Here is a 5,237-nt window from a genome sequence, read left to right as displayed (position 1 = left end):
GCCTCAGAGACCCTGTTTCAGCCCCGATGATGGTTTCTCCTCTTCATCACATTATGCTCTTGTTTCTGTCTTTATCACTTTGTATCTTTTGCATAAACAAATAAAATCTGGTGAAAATATTTTTTTTTTCAGGATTTTTTAAGTGTTTGTTATTGTCGTACTCATTTCAGCCACAAGAGGGCACAAGTTCACCACTACCATGTTCTACTAGGACTGAAAGCGCTCATGTTTTCTTCCAGGTGAGTTTTAACTTCTCCACAAGCTCTAAACACAAGATACATATATGTACGTTATGTAACATTACTGTCATGTCTTTCTTTTGGACAGAAAAAACACACAATAAGTTTTAAGGGTTTTAAACAACAATGACGAAATCTGATCTTTTTTTCACCTGTTCTTGAGTCATAAACACAGGAGAGAAAAGAATTCAGATCAGACTTACTTCAATACAGACCAGAGCAATGGGAGCATTGTGGGTAATGTAGTGACTCTGTTGTTGACAGGGTCGAGGTGAGAGTGACCTCTGACCTCTGAGGGCTGCAGGTCTGATTCTACTGACTTTATTCACCAACTAGTCCAAACTGAAACACGTCAGTTTATTTCATCATAAAATCAACTGAAGTTATTAAAAATAAAACATTAAATTATAATTCTCTGTTAGATAATATAAACTAAAGAGTTTTACATCTTTTAAAATAAGATAAAAATTGTCTTCTTCTCTAAGCCTCAAGCCTCTCAGTGTGCGTTTCTATGGCAACGGCTGACTGAGAGCCGGTGTCGCTAGGAGACGACAAAACATTCATCACTTACAGGACTGATTGTGTCGATGTGGATCAGTGTTTCCCAAAGTTCAATGTCACAACCCGGCTCAAGGCTGGACAAAGGAGGGGAGACCACACATGAGTTGTAACTAAAAATAGATTTATTGTACATAACTTAAAGATAAATGAAACTAAACACAACCAAAATCAACATGGTGGAAGCCAGAGGGGAGAGGACAGCCTCCAGTTTATATAGAAGCTGGTCTGTCCAGGTGAGCTGAATCACCCTGACGACCAAACTCCGCCCACCAGGCTCCTGCAGGTAGAGGACAAAGAGTCTGTCCAGAGAGGGTCGTCACACCAAGATGACATCCTCAAATGTCTTGTTTTGTCCACAAAGATCTTCAGTTTACTGTCATAGAGACTAAAGAAACCAGAAAATATTCACACTTAAGAAGCTGGAATCAGAGAATTTGTTCTGACGGACCAATCAGAACACACTAGTCAGTCCGAAACAGTTATACAGCAGCAATAATCAATAATCAGATTAAACATGTTCATTTGTAATTATTAAGACATGAATGTGTGTAAATCTTAGACATGTGATTCAGTATTGATCATCATTTCGTCTGTTTATAAACTGTCCCATAGTTTGATTAGAAAAGTTACCAGATAAACCAGATTTCTGAAAACAGGAAGTTAACAGCTAAACTAGAACATTTATTAGCTGTTAGTCAGAAGTTAATCTGTGATAAACGTCTCAGAGCTGAACATAAAGCTGCTGATCACAATGTTCGATCAGCAGAGAACTGATCAACACACTGAGGAATAAATCACATAAAGTCTGTTTTTATCCAACCAGCAGCTTCTTGGTTGTTTGTCTCGGAGCCGGATTAAAGCCGGATCTTCCTGTTTCACATAAAGTCTGAACCCGTGTTGTGTTTCTGACACACTTCTGCCGATAAGCGAGTTTCACTTAAAGTCACAAAGTTTTGAATCGAGTTTGTCGAAGCTGTTAAACGTTTCTAACGTGTGTTGAGTCAGTTAGCTTCGTTTAGCTTTAAAGCTACATGTTCATATAAACATGTAAATACACATAAACCGCGTCACAACAACAATATTTAACCAATAAACTGTTTTTATTTCTCACCTTTTACAGTTTTCAGATGTTCAGAAATCAAAACAACATTCAAATCGACCCGCTGTCAGAGCTGCTTTTAAACTTCCTGCGGCGGCTCTGATTGGACGATTAGAAGACAACAATATCAACGTCAGTTCCGCTTCGACGCTCATGTTGTCACAGCGCTGCTGCAGGCTGGAGGCTGTACTGCACCCTGATAGTATTTCTATTACACTGTATTTATTATAAAGAATATATAACAGAATTTATTATAAACAGTATTTATTATAAACAGTGTTTATTATACAGGCGGCGCTGTGTCAACATTCTGTCTCATTCATTTTATTTCTCTTAGTTTTATCCAGACAGCTGCCGGGTTGTTTTCTTCAGGATGTAATATTTTATATGACTGTACTGCAGTGTTTTCACTCTATTACTGTGATGTATTTGTGAGACATGATATATTTATGTGTTACGTGTTTTATGTTGTTTGTCTGTAATCATCGTTGTTGCTGCCGCTCTCAGCCAGGACTCTTAAAAAGAGGTTTTTCATTTCAATGGTTTTACTGGTTAAACAGAGTTTAATGTTTGTCTCCAGTGTGTCTGAGGACACAGATGTTATAATAATGAATCATAATAATGAAGAACAGAAAGAACAATTTATTTTTGCACATATCACAGAGATACAACAGACTGCATTAATGCATCTCAACACTTTTTATTTAATTGTTGGAATAAAAGACAAACATCAGACTTTATGATCCAACTGATAAAGATTTATACTGTTATATATACTATTTTATATATAAACTATATATCGGGGGCATCACTAGAGATTTATGGTTGGGGAGGCTAAGCCTTTACCAGGGGGGCTGGGGGGAGGATTTTTTTTTTAAATGGCCCCAAAATGTCTGTTTTTCATGCATTTTTATGCCTAGTATGAGTGTAGGGGACTGTAGTCACTGGCATGCTACAACCTGATATTCCTGGCCTCTGTCAGAAGGTTTAGGCAACTTATTCGATGAAGAAAGAGCTTCCACGGATTGTGTTCGTTCTCACTGTCAGAATACTTTACTGAAGGGTTGTTTGTGGAATATCATCAACATGCACAATGTGTGGTACATCTGAAATAAACAGGGGAATGGAAATACAATGAATAATAATCTCCAGGAAACTGCTTCCCTTTATATACACGAGGTTAAATAGTGGTTTTTAAAAAAAAAACTTCCTGCTGTCAGTTACATGTTTGTTCCTCTTCTGGTTGGTTTCCTGTTGAAGCTGCGGATTAATTTCATCTTCACTCATCAGCTTGATTCAGATGATTTTCAGCATCTAAAGGTAACGTAACCAACAGTTTCCATCATGTTTGTGTTAAAATGATGTGATAACAGTAGAGATGGTTGTTATAGTGATGAGTTATGTTGATTTGTTGGCTGCATTCAGGGTTTCCGGGTTCATTAAAAAGTCTGAAGTCCAATAATCTGAATTTTAGCCCTTAAAATGTCTTAAAAGGATTTTGACGGATAAAAAAAATGATCGGAGAGTTAACGTTACTTTCATAAAGTTGTATTAACTTCAGCCTCGCTTTTAAATGTCTTTCTGTATTGATCACGCGGTAATAAAACTATAAAACTAAACCAGCATATATAGGAGCCTTATCAATGCAGCACGTGTAGCAAATGCATCGTTATTATTCATTTATAGCAAATAAACTTATCATCATACAGTCAGTCAGGTGAGCATATTTAAGCAGCTTATATCAGTGATCATTAATATTCTCATTAACTGATAAAAACAAGTAATAAAGGTCAGAGATTTGGTTGATGGAATGTGTCGCTGATGGATCAGAGCGGAACCAAAGAGTCTGAATTAACACACGCAGGCTCTTCATGTTGGTTTCTTATCTATAAACATCATTTCTCTCCCCACAAATATTTGATATGGAACAATTAAAATATCAAATATAAAAATAAGTCAATCTTTAATGACAAATGGGTCAAAAACAATATTTTGTTGATTTCTCAATTGATTAATGAGAAAAGTAATTTACTTACATGCACGGAATTCTTAAAGACGTTTGGTATATAACACCTGCAGGAGATGATAACATAGTGTTTGATCCAATACCAGCATGTGTTTAAGACTGTTGCAAGGCAGCAGTTTATCTAATGAACAGTCAGTGTTTAAGACAGATGTGTCGTTAAATGGCATCAATATAAATGAACAGATTGATGACACGTTGAGACATCGGCCGTTTTTCTTTTATTTTTTATTTTTTATTTTAACCCAAACCGTGATCTTTCCCTAACCCTAACTAAGTGGTCTTTGTGCCTAAACCTAACCAGACCTTAACCACAGTGTTGTCACACCATAAAACATCATTATTCAACGGGTAGAAATGTTGATATGATGCGTATTACACGTGTTGAAACGTATACAGTCAACATTCAACTGAATAATCCGTCAACAGAACGCAGTTTGCCGTCGCTTTAATTTACTTTACAGTCGACTAATAATATTAGAGTTTGATTCAGGAAGTGAAATGATAAAAGCAGGAACAAACCCTCAAAAAGGGCCTTAGTTTTTGTTCTAACTCTTCCCGGTTTGAACAAACATGACCTTGTTTTTTCATAACTTCGTCCCTGTCATGAAATGTTTGGTCGTAATTTTTCTTTTTACTGCTAAACTCATTAAATTCATTAATGAAGTGATTAACCACATATAAAAACAGTGCAGAAAACCCCTGCCCTGAAACAGTTAATCCTGTGTCATTTTCTACCAGCTGGTTGTATTTACATCATATTTGAACTGATGGTCTACAGGTAGTGATACAGTCTATGGTCCCGACACTCCAAAGCAACCAGAATGTCAAAATATGGTTCTATTGTGAATCAGCAGCCTTTTATATAAAGCCTTATTATATATATATAAAATATATGTATATTAATTATTAATATATGTATATTAAACAGTTAATTTTTCAGAGAAATACTCACTTCTAATCCTAATATAATAATACTGTAATCAGTTTTATGCTAATAATTCATTTTAGGTAATCTCTTACATTATTATCAGTATTATCAAAAACAAGTTACAGCTGAAATATCAGCTTGTCTCATCAGGTGAGAAAGGTAATTAAATACCAGAGACAGTATTCTACAGTCTAACTGCCTTTAATGAATCACTGAAGCGTCTGCATTCAGGCTCCCTGAACTCTGCAGCAAAATACAAACACTTTATACTTTCAGTTTCTGCCCAACTGTCACGTACGCACCTCCTATGTGGTCACTTCACTGTTTGTAGACACGTTTCCTGTAAGATAACCAATAACAACTCCATATATGGTGTCATGCTCG

At 36.1% G+C, this 5,237-nt stretch overlaps 1 long non-coding RNA gene across 1 annotated transcript; it reads right to left on the bottom strand.

Annotated features, from left to right (window-relative positions):
- Positions 1-239: 239 nt before the first annotated feature.
- Positions 240-2,016, bottom strand: LOC121881953. Its single transcript, XR_006091954.1, has 3 exons — positions 1,912-2,016; positions 811-1,185; positions 240-264 (listed from the first exon to the last, which is right to left on the bottom strand). It is a non-coding gene; the product is annotated as an uncharacterized LOC121881953 (long non-coding RNA).
- Positions 2,017-5,237: the final 3,221 nt, after the last annotated feature.

This window comes from Thunnus maccoyii, chromosome 17 (assembly GCF_910596095.1).
Source record: "Thunnus maccoyii chromosome 17, fThuMac1.1, whole genome shotgun sequence".
In the NCBI taxonomy this organism is placed as follows: Eukaryota; Metazoa; Chordata; class Actinopteri; order Scombriformes; family Scombridae; genus Thunnus; species Thunnus maccoyii.
The sequence above is the reverse complement of the archived record's forward strand: the minus strand, read 5'-3'. Positions and strand labels throughout refer to the sequence as shown.